At 36.6% G+C, this 26429-nt stretch overlaps 1 protein-coding gene across 2 annotated transcripts in view; it reads right to left on the bottom strand.

The window, feature by feature from the left end:
* The window catches only part of AGBL4 (AGBL carboxypeptidase 4), a gene marked incomplete at both ends in the record, with an annotated part of 1409253 nt that overhangs the window by 1041735 nt on the left and 341089 nt on the right, over nt 1-26429 (bottom strand). The gene's annotated exons all lie outside the window — the stretch shown is intronic.

Here is a 26429-nt window from a genome sequence, read left to right as displayed (position 1 = left end):
CCACCTTCCTCCCCGCAAATACATCAGAAATACATCTACATGTGGAACAACTCCTACAGAACACCTACTGAATGCTGGCAGAAGACCTCAGACCTCCCAAAAGGCAAGAAACTCCCCCACGTAACTGGGTAGGGAAAAAGAAAAAAGAAAAAACAGAGACAAAAGAATAGGGACGGAACCTGCACCAATGGTAGGGAGCTGTGAAGAAGGAAAGATTTCCACACACTAGGAAGCCCTTTCGTGGGCAGAGACGGCAGGTGGCGGAGGGGGGACTCTTCAGAGCCATGGAAGAGAGCGCAGCAATAGGGGTGCAGAGGGCAAAGTGGAGAGATTCCCGCATGGAGGGTTGCTGCTGACCAGCACTCACCAGCCCGAGAGGCTTGTCTGCTCACCCACCGGGACAGGTGGGGGCTGGGAGCTAAGGCTCGGGCTTCAGTCATATGCCAGAGAGAGGACAGGGGTTGGCTGCGTGAACACAGCCTGAAGGGGGCTAATGCAAGACAGCTAGCCAGGAGGGAGTCCAGGAAAAAGCCTGGAGCTGACGAAGAGACAAGAGACTTTTTCTTGCCTCTTTGTTTCCTGGTGCGCAAGGAGAGGGGATTAAGAGCGCTACCTGAAAGACATCCAGAGACGGGTGCGAGCCGTGGCTATCAGCGCGGACCCCAGCGACAGGCATGGGATGCTAAGTCTGCTTCTGCAGCCACCAAGAAGCCTGTGAGCAATCACAGGTCAGTATCCACACCTCCCCTCCCAGGAGCCTGTGCAGCCCGCCACTGCCAGGGTCCCGTGATCCAGGGACAACTTCCCCGGGAGAATGCACGGAAGGCCACAGGCTGTTGCAACGTCACACCAGCCTCGCCCCACATCCGTACCCCTCCCTCCCCACAGCCTCAGTGAGCCACAGCCCCTGAATCAGCTGATCCTTTAACCCCGTCCTGTCTGAGCTAAGAACAGATGCCCTCAGGTGACCTACATGCAGAGGGGGGTCCAAATCCAAAGCTGAACCCCGGGAGCTGTGCAAACAAAGAAGAGAAAGGGAAATTTCTCCCAACAGCCTCCAGAGCAGTGGATTAAATCTCCACAATCAACTTGATGTACCCTGCATCTGTGGAATACCTAATACACAACAAATCATCCCAAATTGAGGAGGTGGACTTTGGGAGCAATGATATATATATATTTTTTCCCTTTTTCTCTTTTTGTGAGTGTGTATGTGTATGCTTCTGTGTGTCATTTTGTCTGTATAGCTTTGCTTTTACGATTTGTCCAAGGGTTCTGTCTGTCCGTTTTTTTTTTATTACTTAAAAAAGTTTTTTTCTTAATAATTATCTTTTATTTTAATAACTTTATTTATTTTATTTTACTTTATTTTATTTTATCTTCTTCTTTCTTTCTTTCTTTCTTTTCTCCCTTTTATTCTGAGCCATGTGGAGGACAGGCTCTTGGTGCTCCAGGCAGGCGTCAGGGTCATGCCACTGAGGTGGGAGAACCAAGTTCAGGACACTGGTCCACAAGAGACCTCCCAGTTCCATGTAATATCAAACGGCAAAAATCTCCCAGAGATCTCCATCTCAACACCAAGAACCAGCTCCACTCAACGACCAGCAAGCTACAGTGCAGGACACCCTATGCCTAACAATTAGCAAGACAGGAACACAACACCATCCATTAGTGCAGAGGCTGCCATAAAATCATAATACAGCCACAGACACCCCAAAACACATGACCAGACATTCACCAGCCCACAAGACAAGATCCAGCCTCATCCACCAAAACACAGTCACTACTCCCCTCCACCAGGAAGCCTACACAACCCACTGAACCAACCTTAGCCACTGGGGACAAAAACCAAAAACAACGGGAACTATGAACCTGCAGTCTATGAAAAGGAGACCCCAAACACAGTAAGTTAAGCTAAATGAGAAGACAGAGAAATACGCAGCAGATGAAGGAGCAAGGTAAAAACCCACCAGACCAAACAAATGAGGAGGAAATAAGCAATGTACCTGAAAAAGAATTCAGAATAATGATAGTAAAGATGATCCAAAATCTTGGAAATAGAATGGAGAAAATACAAGAAACGTGTAACAAGAACCTAGAAGAATTAAAGAGCCAACAAAAAAATGATGAACAACACAATAAATGAAATTAAAAAATCTCTAGAAGGGATGAATACCAGAATAACCGAGGCAGAAGAACGGATAAGTGACCTGGAAGGTAAAATACTGAAAATAATTGTTTAGAGCATAATAAAAAAAAAAGAATGAAAAGAAATGAGGACAGTATCAGAGAACTCTGGGACAACATTAAATGCATCAACATTCGAATTATAGGAGTCACAGAAGAAGAGAAAAAGAAAGGGACTGAGAAAATATTTGAAGAGATTATAGTTGAAAACTTCCCTAATATGGCAAAGGAAATAGTTAATCAAGTCCAGGAAGCACAGAGGTTCCCATAAAGGATAAATCCAAGGAGAAACAAGCCAAGACACATATTAATCAAACTGTCAAAAATTAAATACAAATATTAAAAGCAACAAGGGAAAAACAAAAAATAACACACAAGGGAATCCCCATAAGGTTAACAGGTGATCTTTCAGGAGAAACTCTGCAAGCCCAAAGGGAGTGGCAGGACATATTTGAAGTGATGAAGGAGAAAAACGTACAACCAAGATTACTCTACCCAGCAAGGATCTCATTCAGACTTGATGGAGAAATTAAAACTTTTACAGACAAGGAAGAGCTGAGAGAGTTCAGCACCACCAAACCAGCTTTACAACAAATGCTAAAGGAACTTCTCTAGGCAAGAAACACAAGAGAAGGAAAAGACCTACAATAACAAACCCAAAACAATTAAGAAAATGGTAATAGGAACATACATATAGATAATTACCTAAATGTAAATGGATTAAATGCACCAACCAAAAGACATAGACTGGCTGAATGGATACAAAGGCAAGACCCATATATATGCTGTCTGCAAGAGACCAAATTCAGACCTAGACACACATACAGACTGAAAGTGAGGGGATGGAAAAAGATATTCCATGCAAATGGAAATCAAAAGAAAGCTGGAGTGGCAATCGTCTTATCAGACAAAATAGACTTTAAAATAAAGACTATTATAAGAGACAAAGAAGGATACTACATAATGATCAAGGGATCAATCCAAGAAGAAGATATAACAATTGTAAATATTTATGCACCCAACATAGGAGAACGTCAATACATGAGGCCAATACTAACAGCCAAAGAACAGGAAATCGACAGTAACACAATATAGTAGGGGACTTTAACACCCCACTTTTACCAATGGACAGATGATCCAAATGAAAATAAATAAGGAAACACAAGCTTTAATTAATACTTTAAACAAGATGGATTTAATTGATATTTATAGGACATTCCATCCAAAAACAACAAATACACATTCTTCTCAAGTGCTCATGGAATATTCTGTAGGATAGATCATATCTTGGGTCACAAATCAAGCCTCAGTAAATTTAAGAAAATTGAAATCCTATCAAATATCTTTTCTGACCACAATGCTATGGGACTAGATATCAATTGCAGGAAAAAATCTGTAAGAAATACAAACACATGGAGGCTAAACAACACACTACTTAATAAATAGGAGATCACTGAAGAAATCAAAGCAGAAATCAAAAAATACCTAGAAACAAATGACAATGACCCAAAGCCTATGGGATGCAGCAAAAGCAGTTCGAAGAAGGAAGTTTATAGCAATACAATGCTACCTCAAGAAACAAAAAACACCTCAAATAAACAGCCTAACTTTACACCTACAGCAATTAGAGAAAGAATAAAATACCCCAAAGTTAGCAGAAGGAAAGACATCATAAAGACCAGATCAGAAATAAATGAAAAAGAAATGAAGGAAATAATAACAAAGATCAATAAAACTAAAAGCTGGTTCTTTGAGAAATAAACAAAATTGATAAACCATTAGTCAGACTTATCAAGGAGAAAAGGGAGAAGACTAAAATCAATAGAATTAGAAATGAAAAAGGTGAAGTAACAACTGAAACTGCAGAAATACAAAGGATCATTAGAGATTACTACAAGCAACTCTATGCCAATAAAATGGACAACCTGGAAGAAATGGACAAACTCTTAGAAAACCACAACCTTCCAAGACTGAACCAGGAAGAAATAGAAAATATGAACAGACCAATAACAAGCACTGAAATTGAAACTGTGATTAAACATCTTCCAACAAACAAAAGCCCAGGACCAGATGGCTTCGCAGGCAAATTCTATCAAACATTTAGAGAAGAGCTAACACCTATCCTTCTCAAACTCTTCCAAAATACAGCAGAGGGAGGAACACTCCGAAACTCATTCTACGAGACCACCATCACCTTGATACCAAAACCAGACAAAGATGTCACAAAGAAAGAAAACTACAGGCCAATATCACTGATGAACATAGCTGTAAAAATCCTCAACAAAATATTAGCAAACAGAATCCAACAGCACATTAAAAGGATCAATCACTATGATCAAGTGGGGTTTATCCCAGGAATGCAAGGATTCTTCAACATATACAAATCAATCAACTTGATACACCATATTAACAAATTGAAGGAGAAAAACCATATGATCATCTCAATAGACGCAGAGAAAGCTTTTGACAAAATCAACACCCATTTATGATAAAAACCCTGCAGAAAGTAGGCATAGAGGGAACTTTCCTCAATATAATAAAGGCCATATATGACAAACCCACAGACAATATCATCCTCAATGGTGAAAAACTTAAAGCATGTCCACTAAGATCAGGAACAAGACAAGGTTGCCCACTCTCACCCTTATTATTCAACATGGTTTTGGAAGTTTTAGCCACAGCAATCAGAGAATAAAAAGAAATAAAAGGAATCCAAATTGGGAAAGAAAGAGGAAAGCTGTCACTGTTTGCAGTTAACATGGTACTATACATAGAGAATCCTAAAGATGCTACCAGAAAACTACAAGAGCTAATCAATGAATTTGGCAAAGTAGGAGGATACAAAATTAATGCACAGAAATCTCTGGCATTCCTATACACTAATGATGAAAAATCTGAAAGTGAAATTAAGAAAACACTGCCAATTACCACTGCAACAAAAAGAATAAAATATGTAGGAATAAACTTACCTAAGGAGACAAAAGACCTGTATGCAGAAAATTATAAGACACTGATGAAAGAAATTAAAGATGGAGAGATATACCATGTTCTTGGACTGCAAGAATCAACATTATGAAAATGAGTCTACTACCCAAAGCAATCTACAGATTCAATGCAATCCCTATCAAACTACCACTGGCATTTTTCACAGAACTAGAACAAAAAATTTCACAGTTTGTATGCAAACACAAAAGACCCCGAATAGCCAAAGCAATCTTGAGAACGAAAAACGGAGCTGGAGGAATGATGCTCCCTGACCTCAGACTATACTACAAAGCTACAGTAATCAAGACAGTATGGTACTGGCACAAAAACAGAAATATAGATCAATGGAGCAGGATAGAAAGCCCAGAGATAAACCCACGCACATATGGTCACCTTTTCTTTGATAAAGGAGGCAAGAATATAAAGTGGAGAAAAGACAGCCTCTTCAATAAGTGGTGCTGGGAAAACTGGACAGGTACATGTAAAAGGATGAAGTTAGAACACTCCGTAACACCATACAGAAAAATAAACTCAAAATGGATTAAAGACTTAAATGTAAGGCCAGACACCATCAAACTCTTAGAGGAAAACACAGGCAGAACACTCTATGACATAAATCACAGTAAGATCCTTTTTGACCCACCGCCTAGAGTAATGGAAATAAAAACAAAAATAAACAAATGGGACCTAATGAAACTTAAAAGCTTTTGCACAGCAAAGGAAACCATAAACATGACCAAAAGACAACCCTCAAAATGGGAGAAAATATTTGCCAATGAAGCAACTGACAAAGGATTAATCTCCAAAATTTACAAGCATCTCATGCAGCTCAATAACATAAAAACAAACAACCCAATCCAAAAATGGGCAGAAGATCTAAATAGACATTTCTCCAAAGAAGATATACAGATTGTCAACAAACACATGAAAGAATTCTCAACATCATTAATCATTAGAGAAATGCAAATCAAAACTACAATGAGATATCATCTCACACCAGTCAGAATGGCCACCATCAAAAAATCTACAAACAATAAATGCTGGAGAAGGTTTGCAGAAAAGGGAACCCTCTTGCACTGTTGGTGGGAATGTAAATTGATACAGCCACTATGGAGTACAGCATGGAGGTTCCTTAACAAACTAAAAATAAAACTACCCTACGACCCAGCAATCCCACTACTGGGCATATACCCTGAGAAAACCATAATTCAAATAGAGTCATGTACCAAAATGTTCATTGCAGCTCTATTTGCAATAGCCAGGACATGGAAGCAACCTAAGTGTCTATCGACAGGTGAATGAATTAAGAAGATGTGGCATATATATACAATGGAATATTACTCAGCCATAAAAAGGAACGGAACTGAGTTATTTGTAGTGAGGTTGATGGACATAGAGACTGTCATACAGAGTGAAGTAACTCAGAAAGAGAAAAACAAATACTGTGTGCTAACACATATTTATGGAATCTAAAAAAAGAAAAAGAAGAGAAAAAAATTGGCCAGAAGAACCTAGTGGCAAGACAGGAATAAAGATGCAGACCTACTAGGGAATGGACTTGAGGATATGGCGAGGGGGAAACGTAAAGCTGGGACAAAGTGAGAGAGTGGCATGGACATATATTCACTACCAAACGTAAAACAGATAGCTGGGAAGCAGCCACATAGCACAGGGAGATCGGCTCGGTGCTTTGTGACCACCTAGCGGGGTGGAATAGGGATGGTGGGAGGGAGGGAGATACAAGAGGGAAGAGATATGGGGACATATGTATATGTATAACTGATTCACTTTGTTATAAAGCAGAAACTAACACACCATTGTTAAGCAATTATACTCCAATAAAGATGTTAAAAAAAAGAGGAATAAAGTAATAAGATAAGGAATAAATAAATAATAGCACATTCATAAATGTAATATAATTATTAAAATAATGTTGACAAAGGATATGTGATGACATAGGGAAAATTCAGAATACGAAATTTAATGAAAATGTAGAACAGATAATTACATGCAGAAAACAACACATCAGTGTAAAAGGATATGCATAGAAAAGGAGAAAGAAAAAGAGTCCAATTCTAAAAACAAGGGAACTAGTTCTTTAATCAATTGCTCATTGAATGGAAATGAAGGGACAGAAGGAAAAGAAAGACACTGAAAAGTTCATAGGAGTTGTCTCTTGGTGGAGAAATTAAGGGAGATTGTTTTCTATTTCCTCAAAATTCAAAATTTTTACATTAGAACAATATAATCAAAATCAGTAAATAGAAAAATTAATATAGAAGAGAATATTAGAGTAATAAAGACAAGACCATCATTCTAATACCCTCAAGAAAACTTGGTCCACTCCAGTATCTTCCCATTACTACTATTAACTCTTTATAAAGTAGTGTTTCCATTAAAGGGATAAATATGTGTTAAATAATTAATGAATAAAACTTAACTCGTATAATATAGGATATTCACGGACAAAAGATCATCAATTAGAAATGAACAATAGAAGGAACTATGGAAATTCCCCAGAAAGTAAAAAATATGCTGCTAAATAACCTATGGGTCAAAGGATAAATCTAAAGAGATATTAGAAAATATTTTAAGTAAGTAAAAATGGAAACAAAACATAACAAATTATGGTATGTAACTTAACACTGCCTAGAGGGAAATTTATATCTTTAAATGACTACATCAAAAAATAAGAATGGTCTCAAATCAATAACCTAAACTTCTGTGTTAAAAAATCAGAAAAGAGAAAACTAAACCCAAGGTAAGAAGAAGAGAAATAATAGAGATGGGGGAGGGGGTCAAATAAATAGAAAATAAAATAAACAATACAAAAAATCAATAAAATCAAAATAAGGTTCTTTGAAAAATCAATAAAATTGACAAACTTTTAATGAGACTGACCAAGAAAAAAAAAGATACAAATCACTAAAATCAGGAATAAAAGAAGGGATATCAATACCAATCAAACAGAAATTAAAAGAACTATAGGTATTATTATGAAAAATATTTTTAAATAAATTAGACAACGTAAATGAAATTGACAAGTTCTTTGAAAAATACATTAACTCAAGAAGAAATAGAATATCTGAATAGACCTATATCAAGTAAAAAGTTGAGTCTGTAATTAGAAAATTTCCCACAAAGAAAATCCCAGGCCCAGATAAATTTTTACCAAATCTTTAAAGAGAAAATAATACCAAGCTTTTAGAAAATCTTTCTTAGAGACGGAGGGAACACTTTTCAACTCCTTCTTTGAGGCCAGTATTAGCCTGATACAAAAGCTAGACAAAGACATCAGAAGAAAAAACTACGGACCAATATTCCTCTTGAAAATAGGAAGAAATATAAAGCAAAATATTATCAAACCAGATCCATCAGCCTATGAAAAGAATTATACACCATGATCAAGTGGGATTTATCCCAGGAATTCAAGGTTGGTTTAATCATTGAAAACAAAATAATACAACACATTAATAGAATAAAAAACAAAAAATCACACGATTATCCAGATAGATAACCCCCCCAAAATCATTGAACAAAATCCAACACTCATTAATTATAGAAACTCTCAAAAACTAGAAATAGAAGGACATTTCCTCAACCTGATAAAGGGCATCTATAAAACATTCCCAGCTCCCAGTATATTTAATGGTAAGAAAATAAAAGCTTTCCTTCACAGGTTAGGATCAAGGAAAGCATGTATGCTTTTGCCACTTCTTGCCAGCAAAATGAGGCAAAATAAATAGTTTGCTTAATTTTGTATATTATATGTATATATATGTATATATATATAAAATTCAATAATAAGAAGACAATAAAAATCAAATTATCAAAAGAAATACAAGACTTATACACTGAAACCTACAAACATTGCTGAGAGAAATTAAATACAATCTAAATAAATGGCAAGATATTCCATGTCTACAGATTGGAAGTCTCAAAATTATTAATATGGCAGTTTTCCCCAAATGATCTATAGCTTCAACACAATCCCTATCAAAATACAACACCTAGCAAGTTTTTTGTAGAAAATGACAAGATGATCCTAAAATTTATATAGAAATGCAAAGAACCCAGAAAAGCCAAAATGGTTTTCAAAAAGAATACATTTTGAGAATTGATACTACCTGATTTCAAAACTTCAAAGATATAGTAATCAAGACTGTGGGATATTAGCCTGAGATAGGCATATAGATCAATGAAACAGGATTGAGAGTTGAGAACTATAACCATATATGTAAAGCCAATTTATTTTTAGCAAAAGTGTCAAGAAAATTCAATGGGGAAAATATAATCTTTTTCGACAAATGGTGCTAAAATAGATATCCGAATACATAAGTTAACTCAAATTGGATAAAAGACCTATACATAAGAGCTAACTTAATAAAACTCTTAGGAGAAAACATAGAAGACATCTTTCATAACCTCTGGTTAGCAAAGAATTCTAAGCTATGATACCAAAGCACAATACATAAAAGAAAAAAAAAATTATAAATTGTACTTTACCAAAATTCAAAACTTTTGCACTTCAAAAGGTAACATAACAAAAATGAAAAGACAAACACAACATTTGGAGAAAATAATTGCAAATCATATATCTGATGATGGACTTATATCCAGAATATGGAATTATTTTAACTCAACAATAAGAACTCAAATCTATTTAAAAATGGCCAAAAGATTTAATAAATATTTTACCAAAGATACACAAATGGCTAATAAGTACATGAAAAGTTGCTTGGCCTCATTAATAATTAAGGAAATGTAAATTAAAACCACAGTGATAAATCAATTTGATTGATGAAAATTATTCTTAAAAAGTAAAATATAAATTTACCATAAGACTCAGGGGCAATATTCATAACGTTCAAAAACTCAAAAGAATCCAAACATTCACCAACTGGTGAATGGATAAACAAAATGTGGTACGACCATACGATGCAATACCATTCAGAAACAAAAGAACATTTTCTATTGATACATGATATAACATGGATGAAACCTGAAAACATTCTGCTATTTGAAAGAAGCCAGATGCAAAAGATGCATATTTTAAAATCTCATTTATATGAAACATCCCCAAAAATGAAATTTATAGAGACACAAAGCAAATCTGGAGTTCCCTAGGAATGGGAATGGGAATGGTCATTAACTTAAAATGTGTAAAAGGAAATTTTGTGGGTGGTAGAAATGTTCTAAAATGGAATTCTGGTGATGGCTGCCTAACTGTTGTTGTTGTTGTTGTTGTTGTTTTTAAGCATCATTGAATTGTACATTTTAAACAGGTGAATTTTATGACATATAAAGTGTGGATGCAATAAAACTTTTACAACTTTAAAAGAAAAAAATAATTCATGGAAATGTTATTATAGTGGGTCTAAAATTTCTTTCTAGGTGATTTTGCTGTAAGTATCTTTGCCATAAACATCTTTTTGCCACAAGCATATTTGCAGCGTAACTAATTGGTCATAAAGCAATTTGGCCATAAAAAATAAAATACTGGCTGCAGTTTGGTTTGACAAACACAATACAAAAATCATGAAAGATGATGAGGATTTGTCCCAAAGTTGGTTTCTTATTTTGAAACACAAAGAGGCCAACGGCCTGAAAGGTGAAGAGTTGAACTCACATTTTTCATAGAACTTTGAACCATCTATCAAAGGACATGTGACAATTATGCCAAGAACAAAAAAACCGTGTAGGAGGCTTTCACATGCAATACAAAGCTTGTTACAAACATGCATCCTAATACTTGGAAACTGAAATCTTTCTTAATGAAGACAGAAATTTTAGAGAAAAAAAAAAGTGTGATGCGGAATGAGGGGATGAATCAACAAGCAAAAGAAAAGAAAAGAGAAAAAAATAAATGTATAAAATATTATGAACAAAAGACTTGGAAGACAAGTGCTTAGACACAACCCACAATATAAAATCAGTTATTTGCACAGTACTGCCACGAATCTACACACATTTTAAATGTATTAAAATATTTTGCATTTCACAATAAAGTCTTCTTAACTTTAGTATTAATTTCTTGTGTTTCACTCTGTCCTTTTTAATGTTCCTCTTTTATTTTTCATTATTTTATCTTCTACAACAAAATTGCCTTATGGCCAATTAGTTTTGTGGCAAAAATGTTTGCAGCAAAGATGTCTACAACAAAGATGCTTATGGCAAAAATTTACACCCATAGATAATAGGGGGAAGCAATGTTTGTACCAAGTGAGGGAGTGAGATAGGAGTAGTCCCCTCTGGCATAAAGGAATATTTTGTCACTAACTTTATTTAGAATTGCCAGTTTACTGTGACAATAAGAAGCTGACTTGGGCTTCCCTGGTGGTTCCCAAGGGGTTAAGAATACGCCTGCCAATGCAGGGGACACGGGTTCAAGCCCTGGTCCGGGAAGATCCCACATGCCGCAGAACAACTAAGCCCATGCGCCACAACTACTGAGCCTGCCTGTGCTCTAGAGCTCATGCTCCATAACAAGAGAAGCCACCGCAATGAGAAACCCATGCACTGCAACGAAGAGTAGTCCCTGCTCGCCGCAACTAGAGATAGCCTGCACACAGCAATGAAGACCCAGCGCAACAAAAAATAAATAAATAAAGTAAAGTAATTAAAAGAAAATAAGGGGAGAGATCCCCCTTCCTCAAAAAAAAAAAAAAAAAAAAGAAGCTGACTGATTTTTAGTCTGTCTTATTATTATTTTAGCATTCTCTTTAGAAAATGCATCCCCTGGTTGCCTGTACCAAGGCATACTGCTCCTACAGCCCCCTTCTTGGTATGACATTTGCTGGAAGCATAAATAAATACGTATGAGAAATTGCTAATATTCTATCATTTTTGACTTATAAAGACAGCAACTTCATCACGTTCAACCTAATATAATCCTATGGACAGCAATTTGACAACACATCATAATTTAAAATCCACCTATCCTTTAATTCAGTAATTCTATTTCTAGAAATTTGTCTTACAGATATACTTGCTCATGTGTAAAATCACTTTTGTACAAGAATATTCATGTAGTATTGTTTATAATGGGAAATACTGAACAAAACCAAAATGTCCATACATTAAAAAAACTGATTAAACAAATTATAATATATTCCTATAATGAACTACTATGCAAATATTATAAAAAATAAAGCAGAACTAATTTACTTACATATTGTAATGGAGAGGTATAGTGGTGGAAAATGAAGGCTCTAGAGCTAAACTGTCACTATTTGAACCCAGTTCTACCAGTTACTTATGAGTATTACATTACCTCTCTGTTCCTATGTTTCCTCATCTGTAAAATAGGGATAAAATAATATATATCTTATATATATAGTTCTGATAATTAAATGGATTTTTACATGTAAAATCCTTCAAAGATTACCTGACACATGGTAAGTGCTCTATAAATGTTAGCTATTACTCTCTATAAAATGACTTGTTAGGTAAAAAAAAAAGGAGCAAGTGTGTAAAAAAAAATACATAGTATTATATTTAAGATTGTTGCTTCAAAAAAGGAATATATAAGTTTGTATATTTATTTATGAATATAATATATCTGAAAGGATGTAAATATAAGGAACTAATATCATTGGTTGCCTCCAAGGAGGGGAAATTATGTAGCCAGAGGACAGAAGAGAGAGGAAACTTACTTTTCTTCATGTACCATTTCATACCTTCTGAATTTTTTTCAATGTGCATTTTTTTAAAAACTAAACACATTTATTTTTAAAATATCTATAGTAGCGTAGCTTTGAATTTGCTTAAAGCTGCATTTTCTCAACTTATTTGTCTACAAAACACTTTTTTTGAGGACCACCTAAAAACCATCTAGTGTTCCACAGAACACCATTTTGGAAACATTGCTGTAAGCTATACAGAGTCACTGAAATTTGCTTAAGGAGAGAATGACATATTCAGTGTGAGATTTGGGATTTTTTTTCTTTTCTTTTTTTTTTAAAGAAGATGTTGGGGGCAGGAGTTTATTTATTTATTTATTTTTGCTGTGTTCGGTCTTCGTTTCTGTGTGAGGGCTTTCTCTAGTTGTGGCAAGCGGGGGCCACTCTTCATCGTGGCGCGCGGGCCTCTCACTATCGTGGCCTCTCCTGTTGCGGAGCACAGGCTCCAGATGCGCAGGCTCAGTAGTTGTGGCTCACGGGCCTAGCTGCTCCGCGGCATGTGGGATCCTCCCAGACCAGGGCTTGAACCCGTGTCCCCTGCATTAGCAGGCAGATTCTCAACCACTGCGCCACCAGGGAAGCCCCTTTTTTTCTTATTTTAAATAGTGTTCTCTTTTGGACATGATAGGTGACTTCCTTTACTGAATATCCTAAGTTTGAAACGCAATTATTTCATAGCATTAGTGAGCAAGAGAAAAGTTTTAGAATACATGCTTTGAGAATAAAACCAAAAACACAGCTTTTGTCAGCAACAAAATATTTATGATTTTACTAACTCTGTAAATAAGTCACAGTTCTAGCAGGATTACATAGCGATGTTTTCCTTCTTCAGATCCAACTAGGTTCCCCCCGCACCCGAAAGTATAGCGTTCCTATGAAAACGTTTGTAAGACAGAATGGCATAAAGCAAAGAAGCAATTACCTTAGGACACATCTTACTAAAGAATGCACAAAATAAATCGAGATCAGGCACAGATGCTTACAGACACAGTTCAAAGCCATGGTGGCTTGATGCTGAGTGTAGTTTCCAAGGAAGGAGCTTGGCAGTGCCATTCTCACTGCTCAGGCTGTACGCTGCCTCTATAATAACTCACTGCAAAACAAATGCTGAACACTATTTTCGCTTTATGCCTTTTTTTTGGTAAAAGCGAAAATCCTCGAATTTCTTTTAGTTAGCAAAAACTGGTACTAATGTAGGTCTTTCTTAAAAGCAAAGTGGAGTAAAGCAAACTTTCAAAAAGCAGGGAAGACCTGTGTTTTTCCCAGAGGAACTCAACCTAGGGAACTTAAAAATGGGTTCTCACTTCCCAGACAGACAGGCCCTCAGTATAGGCTCTCCCAGGATCTCTCATCTCTGTCCCTCCGCTCCATCCTCAGACTGTCACTCTACTTTACATCTTTGTTGTACCAACAATGCAGCTGCCAAGCACAAAAAGGATGGGAATTTTGGCCAAACTCCTGTAGGAAGAGCCTGAGTGGTAGAGCCAGGATTGTCCCCAGTCTGCTTTGAAGAGTTGTGTCCTTATCCACCACAGTACACTCCTACAAGAAACGTTGGTGTACTCCTTCATATGCAATATCATACATCAGCTTTATGACCTTCAAGGATCTTCCAAGATGAAATTTTAATCACTCTAGACTTATAGAGTATGTTGGTGAGAAGACACCTATTTTCTATTCAGTTTAAAGTTTTGAACTTTTTTTTTCTGTTTTATTTATTTATTTATTTATTCATTCATTCATTCATTTTTAGCTGCGTTGGGTCTTCGTTGCCGCACGTGGGCTTTCTCTAGTTGCGGTGAGCGAGGGCTACTCTACTCTTCTCGTTGCAGTGTGCGGGCTTCTCATTGCCGTGGCTTCTCTTGTTGCAAAGCATGGGCTCTAGGCGCGTGGGCTTCAGTAGTTGCACCGCGCGGGCTCAGATGTTGTGGCTCGCGGGCTCTAGAGTGCAGGCTCGGTAGTTGTGACGCACGGGCTTGGTTGCGGCATGTGGGATCTTCCTGGACCAGGGCTCAAACCCGCGTTCCCTGCATTGGCAGGCGGATTCTTAACCACTGCACCACCAGGGAAGCCCAAATTTTGAACTTTTAAATAACCTTGCTGGATATTTCATCATTTACAATGAAAGTGGGGAAACAATTGGGCTGTTTCTTAAGTCAGGGTTTCCTACACATTTATATTATGCTAAATGTTAGCAAGTGTTCAGGCAACAGAGGTGTCAGTGATCAAATACATTTTAGAAACCCTGGATTAAGCAACATTGGCCCATTTTCATTACTACCAGACTTCTCAAAACTTTAAAAATGCTCGTTGTGACTCTCCCAGAGGGGGACACAGTTTAAAGTGCTTCAAATAATCATTAATAGCTCTCAGACTAGTGTTCTATAGCTCGCAATTTGGGAAATAATTCCCTAATGAAACAAGGACAGTTTTTAAAAATGAAAAACACTTGTTTTGCATATTAAAGTGCATGCAGGCCTGCCTTTCTTAGTAACCCAGTTTTGAGTCATTATTTGTCAAGTGTTTATTAGGTACAAATTACTATTCTGCACACCTAACACTCCTGGAGCATAGATGCATACCACCTTATTCAGGTGGTACCAATATTCACCTGAAAAATGTTGAGTCAATCAACTAAGAATCATTTATGGAACTCTTCATGCCAGTCACTATGCTAGTCATTAAAGATGAGCTAAACAAATTTGATATTAACTCTGCCTCAAACAGTTTATAGCTCTAAAATATATAGATATTCAGTTAATAATTTCAATTAGTGAAATGATTACAAGGGTGAAAAATGCCCCAGGAAAAGTACAAAATGCAAGGACAGTATTAAATGGAGTCCTTACTTAGTTTAGAGGATCAAGGAATTCTTCTCTGAAGAACAGCCATCCCAAGCTGAGGCTTGAAAAACTAGTTGAAATTTGCCAAGAAAAGAAAAGAAAAGAAACAAAGTTCCTCAGTGGTAGAAATTACACTTGGGAGGACCCAGTGAAAGAGAGAACATGGCACATTCAACAAGTTGGAATCAGTCCAATATGACTGGAGGACACAGAGGGAAAGACAAAGTGATGCCACAGGCTAGGCATGTCTAGCCCCCTCTCTGTGGAATAGGCACAGTGCCAGGAAATACAAAGAAGGCAAAGGCAAGAGGGTGACATAATCTGTCCTCAAGAAGCTTGGAGGCACCTGTAAAAGTCCAGACAAAAGAGAAAGGAAGGAGCTAACTTTTACTGAGTGCATAACAAGGGTAAGGTCTTGTACAATGTGCTTCAAATGTATTAACTCATTTAATTCTTACAACAACCTTTTAAGGATAGAATCTTTTCCCATTTTATAAATGAGGAAATATTGGATCAGAAAGAGGAAATGACTTTCCCAAGATTATCTAGATAGTTAGTGGCAGAGCCAATATTTGACTTGCAACCCCCTGTACATAGAGCTACTTCCTGAGCTAATGGTAAAGGGAGGGATCTGGGTGGAAAGCAGTGGGAAAAGAGAGGAGGGGCAAGGAAAAGAGACATTGGGGATGGCCTGTATACTGAGGATCCTTCAGCAGGAAGTGACGAGTCTATTCTGATCCCTGTGGACTAAGATGTTCTGAAAAAAACAACAAACAAAAAACATCTGACTCTATGAAAGGAAAACACTCTATCAAGGAGATGTTTCACTGGAGAGTACTTTAAGGCCTATGGGGACTCAAATAAACAGAGTAGAATGGTGGTTTCCCGGGGCTGGGAGGAGACATGAGAAGATATTGGTCAAAGAGTACAAACTTTCAGTTAAAAAATCAAAAAGTTCTGAGAATCTAATGTACAGCATGTTGACTATAGTTAATAATACTGTATTGTACACTTGAAATTTGCTGAGAGAGTATATCTTAAGCATTCTCATCAAAAAAATAAAAGTAACTATGTGAGGTAATGGATGCATTAATTAACTTTACTGTGGTAACCATTTCACAATGTATATGTATTTCAGATCGCTACTTTGTATCCTTTAAATATATATAATTCTACTAGTCGATTATACCTCAATAAAACTGGAGGCGGAGGGGGGCATGGCTGACATTACCATTATGTAACCCAGACGCTAGTAGAGACATTCCTATCTCTTAGAGATCTAGGCAAAATGGATAAAATTCATCTCACACCCTGCCCCCAGTCTCAGACAATGTAAGTCCATATGCCTCTTCTCTGAGTTCTCAGAGGCTTGGATCTTCAAGGTACCCTCTCATTTCAAGGGCTGTGTCAGCACTTGCTGCCTCTATCTAGTCCATGACAATCAGAATGTGAAATTCATCCCCTTTACCACCTTTCTCTCTAACACACAAACACACACCTCACTTCCATAAACCATGTCATGCATTTGTCCAACAACACAAAATACCTGGCAGTTGATGGAATGAGTCATGTCATGTGGTACACAACCTTCCTCCATCTCACTATCTCACTATCTCAACCTGCTCTCTCCCCTCCATTCCCCTGTTTATTTTTTATTCCTTTTTACCATCTGAAACAAAAAGGCAAATCTGTCATCTCTGCTCAGGCAAAATATATTAACCTTGGAGTTTCACTATATATCCCAAGAAGTTTACCACATAATATCTTCTAAATAAATGTAAAGATGCTCTCAAGAAAAGTAATTCAGGTGAATAAAAGTTTCTCTACCTCCTCCAAAGTACTATTATTACAATATAAATGATAACTATATTATTTATTGAGCACAGAGCTTGTGCCAAGCGCTGTGCCAAGTACTTTAAAATTACATTGCAACTAATCCACACAAATGTTCTGTGACAAAACTATTGTTTTATCTCTATCTTACCTATTAGAACATTGTGGGTCAAAAAAGTTAGTAATCTGCCTTGCACAAGGTCACAGAGCTAGGGAATAGTGAAGTCTGCACTTTTATCCAGGATGTACTGAAAATATTTTCTCTACCAACATACTCTGCTTCTCAGTCTTATGGAGAGACTCAGTGAGAGGATGGACAAGGGCAGAGAAGGAGATGCAAAAGTTCTAAGCAGGAGGATAGGCTGAATTTCTAGACAAGACAAACAGTTTTCCCAAAATCTTTTGTTGAGTTCTTAAGTTGGGATGACTGATCTCCTGTGTGACAGTTTCCTAAATTGCATGTCACCTAGTAGAAAATGTATCATTTGATGGGTCCACAGAAGAGGGGATTGTAGGGGAGGGGAGTAAAAAAACCATTCAAAGAAGCACAAAATTTAATTAAGGAAAACATTAGATCAATTAAGACTAAATGGTGATATAAAACATTAAGGTAAAACATGTATTAGTGTGACATTTGCATTTTTATGAAGTATGAATCACAAAGAAATAATATATGCAGCTAAATTTCAGTTAACTCCCTTTTAAAAGTCTTGTTACCATGGCAATGCCAAGAATGAGTTTTCACAGGATGTAAGATATGGATTTTATGATTTCTTAAAAGCAGTTTAAATAAAAACTACCAACAGCATGACCTCTTTTCATTTCTATTATATGACCAAGGGCCACTGAAAATAAGAATCACCTAGACATCTACTCCAAAAATTACACAGAAGGAAAAATACTAAAAGATGAACTGGATTTCCTTGTTATGTTTCCTTTCTTTCTTAGCCTCTGGTATATTTTTAATAGGTTCATTCAGAAAGCTATGCCTAGGCAAATATTCTAATTGTGAGAGAGACAAAGAAGACTGTTGTCTTCTTGGCTTTCTGTATAATCCTACCTCCACTGGTTCAGTTAGGAAGTTTTTAATAACAGCTACTCTCATTACTGAGTTAAGTTAAAATTCCACTATAAAGGCTATCTTTGACACTGGCAGCTAAATGGTTCGCCTTCTGAATTCCAGATCTAAGAAAAGTTGCCCTAGTCTCTAATGAGTAATAGGGGATTGAGGTTTCTAGGCTACAAAAATCCTGTTGTGGCAAAAAAGGCAGAAACCTAACTCCAAAATCAATACTGTATTACTCTCTCCACAGGCAAGAGCTGCTGGGTCAGGGGAATCATGAAAAATTCATAGTGGAGGTGGCCAAGTCAGCCATAAGATAGAGAAAATGATGCTGTATCCAAAGATCCCTTGAGCAATTGAAAGCACTTTATAGATTTCGCTGTGGATAGTGCTGGTGTGTTTCATCTGGGTGCCTTAACGCTGGTGTGATCTTATTTTTGACAGTCAATGGGAATGTTTTGATCTATACTTACAGGGTCCTATTTATGATAGTTCTTAGCCTCTTTACAGTACTTGGATGGTAGCAGTCACAGAGATATCGCCCGAAGCTGCCTCAGTCGTGAAGATTCCCCTTCACTTGACCTGTCCTGGTTTAGTCTTTGCTCCCCACACTTCTAAAGGGAAAAAACCTTGGAGAGTTAGATTCTTTACAAACAAATTTAATTCTCATAACAGCCCTGCAAATTAAGTATTATTGTTGTTATTACTGTTGTTGTTGTTGCCATTTTTTACATCAGGAATTGAAGTTCAGAGAGGTTGAGATTCAAGATCACACAGAAAGTAAGAACATGAATCAGGATTCTAGCACAGGTATTTCTCAACGCAAAGACCTCCAAGAACTCACAAAACAAGTCTGCTTGCCTCAAAAGGCCTTAATATCCTTCATTTAAGGAGATTTAACTACACCTGGTAAATTCACTACATTCATGGCATCACGGCAGACAAGGCTCTGTATAGGCCCAGGCTAGGGTCTCTGACTTCCAATCCATTTTACACTCTCTTATTCTCACCTCTGTTTTCCACCAATACCTATATGTTAAACACAAAATTCCTCAGCCTGACATCCTACCCATACTTCAAAATGCAGTTCAAATTATACTCTATGATATTCATACAAATAGAAGGTCATTGAAGTTACTGGGTTGGCCAAAAAAGTGCCTTCGGTTTTCAAGTAAAAATAAAAGACACATTTTTTCATTTTCACCAAGAACTTTACTGAACAACGTATTCACCGTTTTGTTCCACTACCTTCTACCATTTTTCAGGCAACTTCATAATTCCGTCTTCCCAAAACTTTTTACCTTTTTGAGCAAAGAACTGTTCCAGGTGCCTTTTACAGTCTTCCAGGGAATTGAAATTTTTTCCATTAAGAGAATTTTGTAAAGACCAAAATAAATGGAAATCCAAAGGTGCAATGTCTGGTGAATATGGCAGATGAATCAGAACTTCCCAGCCAAGCGGTAACAGTTTTTTTGCCTGGTCATCTAAGAAACATGTGGTCTTGCATTACCCTGATGGAAGATTATGTGTTTTCTGTTTACTAATTTCAGACGCTTTTTGTCAAGTGCTGCTTTCAGTTGGTCTAATTGGGAGCAGTACTTGTTGAAATTAACCAATTGGTTTTCCGGAAGGAGCTCATAATAGAGGACTCCCCTCCAATCCCACCATATACACAGCATCACGTTCTTTGGATGAAGACCGGCCTTTGGTGTGGTTGGTGGTGGTTCATTTTGCTTGCCCCACGATCTCTTCCGTTCCACATTATTGTACTGTATCCACTTTTCATCGCCCGTCACAATTTTTTTTAAAAACAGAACATTTTTATTACGTTTAAGTAGAGAATTGCATGCAGAAATACGATCAAGAAGGTTTTTTTCGCTTAACTTACGGGGAACCCAAACATCAAAGCAATGAACATAACCAAGCTGGTGCAAATGATTTTCAGCGCTTGATTTGGTATTTTGAGTATGACAGCTATCTCCCATGTGGTATAACGTTGATTGTTCTCAATTAATGTCTCAGTTTAATCGCTATCAACTTCAACTGGTCTACCCGACCATGGAGTATCGTCCTGCGAGAAATTTCCAGCAGGAAACTTTGGAAACCACTTTTGACACATTTGATCAGTCACAGCACCTTCTCCGTATACTGCACAAATCTTTTTTTGCATTTCAGTTGCATTTTTACCTCTTTTGAAAGAATAAAGCATGATATGCCGAAAATGTTCCATTTTTTTTTTCTTCCATCTTCAATATTAAAATGGCTATACAAAAATGCACCAATTTGGATAAGGCTTTTTTTAAATTCAGGCTGATATGACAGCTGTCACAATACAATCTAACAAAATTGTTTTGAATGAAGTTAAAGACATCTGAGTGTTACTAGAACCATTGTACAGAAAAACCGAACGAACCTTTTGGCCAACCCAATATTATGAACTTTCCCTATGCCAACTCTCCCATGTCCTTAACAGCCATCATGCCCCTGAGAGAAGCTGAAGAATTGCAATGTTCCTGCTGTCTGGCTGCCCCACCTTCTCCCAATCTGAAACTCCGGAACCAGTTTTATTTTGCTAAATTACTGATTTATCTCTCAGTGACTAGGATAAAGCCAAAAGTCCTCAGAATTCAAATCTCAGTTTTCCTTTACATTTTTTTTTTTTACTTCAAATCATTTCATTATTGTTTTCATAGGCATTTTTAAAGCAGTTTTAGGTTCACAGCAAAATTGACAGGAAGGTATAGAAATTTTCTGTATAAACCCTGCCCTTACAAACACATAACCTCCTGCATTATCAATATCCTCCAACAAAGTGGTGCATTTGTTACAACTGAACTTACATTGAGACATCATTATCACTCAGAGTATCTGGTTTACATTAGGGCTCACTCTTGGTGTTGTACATTCTACGGGTTTGGACAAATGTATAATGACATTAGAGTATCAGAGTATTTTCATGGCTCTAAAAATGCTCTATGCTCTGCCTACTCAACTCTCTCCCCCCCTCACCCAACATCTGGCAACAACTGATCTTTCTACTGTCTTCATAGTTTTGTCTTTTATAGAAGGTCAAGGGCTTAATTTCCAAAATATACAAACTAATACAACTCAATAACCAAAAAAACAACCAACCCAATCAAAAAATGGTTGGAAGATCTAAATAGACATTTCTCCAAAGAAGACATACCAATGGCCAATAGGCATATGAAAAGATGTTCAAAATCACTAATTATCAGAGAAATGAAAATCAAAACTACAATGAGGTATCACCTCATGCCAGTCAGAAGGGGCATCATCAAAAAATCTACAAACAATGAATGCTGGAGAGGGTGTGGAGAAAAGGGAACCCTCTTATACTGCTGGTGGAAATATAAATTGGTGCAGCCACTTTGGAAAACAGTATAGGGGGGTTCCTTAAAAAACTAAAAGTAGAGTTATCATATGATCCAGCAATCCCATTCCTGGGCATATATCCAGGGAAAATTATAATTTGAAAAGATACATGCACCCCAATATTCACTGCAGCACTATTTACAATAGCCAAGACATGGAAGCAACCTAAATGTCCACTGACAGAAGAATGGATAAAGAAGATGTGGTACATGTATACAATGGGATATTACCCATAAAAAAGAATGAAATAATGCCATTTGCAGCAACATGGATGGACTTAAAGATTATCATACAAAGTGAAGTAAGTCAGACAAAGACAAATATATGATATCACTTATACGTGTAATCTAAAATATGACACAAATGAACTTATTTACAAAACAGAAACAGACTCACAGTCATAGAAAACAAACTTATGGTTACCAAAGGGGAAAGTAGGGGGATAGATAATTTAGGACTTTGGGATTAGCAGATATAAACTACTATACATATAGTAGATAAACAACAAGGTCCTACTATTTAGCACAGGGAACTATATTCAATATCCTAAAATAACCTATAATGGAAAAGAATATATAAAAGAATATAACTGAATTAACAGAATATAAATAAATAAAAAATAAGAGAATATAACTGAATCACTTTATACCAGAAACAGACACAGCACTGTAAATCAACTATACTTCAATTAAAAAAAATAAATTAAAAAAAAGTTGGAAGCATACAGTATTGTAGCCTTTTCAGATTGGCTTCTTTCACTTAGTAATATGCATTTCAGGTTCCTCCATGTCTTTTCATGGATTGATAGCTGTTTTTTTTTTAGCACTGAATCATATTCCACAGTTTAGATGTACCACAGTTTATTTATTCATTCACCTACTGAAGGACATCTTGGCTGCTTCCAAGTTTGGGGAATGATAAATACAGCTGCTATAAACATCTCTGTGCAGGTTTTTATTTGGACATAAGTTTTCAACTCATTTGGGTAAATATCAAGGACTGCTGGATTCTATGGTAAAAGTATGTTTAGTTTTGTAGGAAACCACCAAAATGTCTTCCCAAGTGGCGATACCACTTTGCTTTCTCACCAGCAATCCAGATCCTCACCAGAATTTGGTGTTGTCATCGTTTTGGATTTTGGCCGTTTTGGATTTTAGGCGTACAATGGTAATTCATCGCTGTTTTAATTTACAATTCCCTGATGACATATGATATGGAGCATCTTTTCATATGCTTATTTGCCGTCTGTATATATTCCTTGGTGAGGTGTCTGTTCAGATCCTTCACCCATTTTTAAATTGGGTTGTTCATTTTCTTATTGTTTAGTTTTAAGAGTTCTTTGTATATTTTGGACAACAGACCTTATAAGATATGCCTTTTACAAATATTTTCTCCCAATCTGCAGCTTGTCTTTTCATTCTCTTGACAGTGTCTTTCACAGAGCAAAAATATTTCATTTTAATGAAGCCTATCCAGCTTATCAATCCTTTCTTTCATGGATTGTGCCTTTGTGTTGTATCTTAAAAGTCATCATTAAACCCAAGGTCATCTAAATTTTCCTCTTATGTTATATTCTAGAAGTCTTATAATTTTTTGCCTTTTATGTTTAGGCCTGTGATCCATTTTGAGTTAATTTTTGTGAAAGGTATAAGTTCTGTGTCTAGATTCATTTTTGGTATGTGGATTTCCAGTTGTTCCAGAATCATTTGTTGAAGAGATTATATTTTCTCAATTTTTTGACTTTGCACCTTTGTCAGAGTTCAGGTGACTGTATTTAAGTGAGTCTGTTTCTGGGTTCTCTATTCTGTTCCATTGATCTATTTGTTTATTTTTTTGCCAATGCCACACTGTCTTAACTACTGTAGCTTTATATTAAGTTCTGAAATTAGGTAGTATCAGTACTCCAAATTTGTTCAATATTGTGTTGGCTATTCTGTGTCTTGTCTCTCCACATAAATTTTGGAATCAATTTGTTGACATCCAGCAAATAACTTGCTGTGATTTTTACTGGGATTGCATGGAATATATAGATCAAGTTAGGAAGAATGGACCTCTTGACAACATTGAGTCTTGTTATTCATGAATATGGAGTATTTCTCCACTTATTTAGTTCTTCTTTGATTTCTTTCATCTTGAACATATTTTATTAGATTTACACCTACGTATTTAATTTTTTAGAGTGCTAACGTAAATAGTATTGTGTTTTTAATTTCAAATTCCACTTCTTCATTGCTGGTATTCCTTTGCATTTTTATTTCTTATTTTCTAATGTGTTCTTAAAACAGTAAAAATTACTTTTATTAAAATTTGTTCCAGATACTTAGGTCACCACAGAGTACTCAAAATGAACCCTGTGCATTCATCAACATTCCTCTGCATGCACTATCCTCTTAGCCTGGCTTTTTCTGCATTTGGTCTCTTGAGTATCATTTAAAGCCTTATTGGAGCCTTACCTCTTCTAGGAAACATTTTCTGGCGCTTCTGGCTGTAGTAATCACTCTCTCCTGTAAGTCTACCATATCTTTTCAAACCTTTACAAATATTTACACTCTGCCTTAAATAAGCTCTACTTTTCAGTGTGTCTTTAGTCTACAGAAAGGCTACGATCTCCTTAAAGCCCAGATCAGCTGGGTCTCACTTATCTCCAAGATTATATAGAAGTGCCAGGCACTGTTCAGGTCTGTTTATATTCACATATCATTTAGCCTGACTTCTCCAACCCAGCAGATACTTTTCTTTTCTAAGCTTCCTTGGCACTTTGGGACTTTAGCATGATCTTTTATTGCTCTCTACTAGAATCTTGAACAAAAGACAAATTTAACCAGCAATCTCCAGAACACTCTTTATGGAAACCAATAGTCACTGTGACTGAATTACATGGGAGAAGTGAGACTGCCTACCCTCAAATATTATGAAAATATCTTGGTTACAATTTATTCATTGTCAAATGACTTTCAGATGAAGGTTCAGTGTTAGGAAGTGAAGCAAATACAAAGATGAGAAAAATATCCTGTCTCTCCAGGGGCACAGAGTCTAATGAGAAAGCTTCAAAAGAATATTGGAACTGGTTCTTAAAAGAGGAGTTAAGTTTTCACTTGTTAGTAAAAGAAAAGGAGAGAAATTAACATGAGTAAAGATCTGGAGTTTGTGAGGGCATTATCCATTCTAATGCACTGCATGTATTCCTTAAATACAGAAAAATTTTAAAAAATTCTTCTCTCACTACACATTTTCCCATCCTATTCTGGATTTTTTGTTTTACTTTCATGAAAGAAATGAATTAGAAAAGTCACTGGCACCAGAAATTCCTCATCCATGCAAGCCTTTTTATAAGCATTTAGTGCTCTTTGTAATAGGGAAAAAAAGAAGGCGCAGAGAGCCTAGAGGGATTGTTAGGTAAGTCTCAACCTCCATGGGAGAAAGGTTGTATTGTTACCAGACTCATCCAGGCCCCCACCTGCTGTGGTACACTGAGAGGCTTAATCCAACAAATTGCCTTAAAATACCCAATCAATGGCACCACCAAAGCAGAAGGCGTTATAGATCATAAAAGGAGCCAAGCAGAAAGAACAAAGATTTTTCACACTGGGCACCTCTCAGATGCTGTGTCTTTTGACATCTGTTTGGCAATGGCTTGGCCAAACTCCAAATCTGGTGATTATCCTATTCAGCACTAAATGCATCTAGTGGCCTGAACATGAACTCAAAAAATAGGATTCTTTTGTGTGTGTCTCCTAATAATAATAATAGTGATAATCATGATAATAAAAACTATTAATTGAAAATTTACAATATGATAAGTACTTTATATATATATATATAAAATCACATCTAATTATCATAAGAATTCTGCAAGGTAGGTAATTCTTACCACACACCCACACACAGCTCCACCACACTCACCATTTTACAAATAAGGAATCTGAATTTTAAAGGGCAAGTTTAACAGTAACTTGCCTGAGGTCACACAGCTAGTAAATGGCAGACCCAGGATTTGAATGCAGGCCTGGCTAATACTGATGCTGCTGTCATTTCTACTATACTACTTGCCTCTCATGAAGCGTTCCTATGTTGCCACATGTTGGGAAATGTCCATATATAACCACAGGGCTACACAGGGTTGTCAAGGAGGACAACCAAGCACAGGACAGATGGAGGAATAAATGCTACTTCTCACGCCAGAAGTCAAGACCAGATCCAGAGAGCAATCCTGGAAGAAACTAAGCATAAATGTGTAGGCTCTCTTTCTCCATTTCTCAGTTATGATCATTTTTAAGTTTTTATCTTTATGGTCTCTAGAGAAAAGTAGTCAATGTGAAGAGACAAAAATCACAAAAAAATAATGAAGAGAGATTAGACAAGAATAAAACTAACTGCCGAATCATAAAGAAAGTTGGGGGCTTCCATGCTGGCGCAGTGGTTAAGAATCCGCCTGCCAATGCG

The sequence above is a fragment of the Grampus griseus genome (assembly GCF_964374135.1).
Source record: "Grampus griseus genome assembly, chromosome: 1".
In the NCBI taxonomy this organism is placed as follows: Eukaryota; Metazoa; Chordata; class Mammalia; order Artiodactyla; family Delphinidae; genus Grampus; species Grampus griseus.
This window is presented reverse-complemented; position numbering and strand designations above follow the sequence as displayed.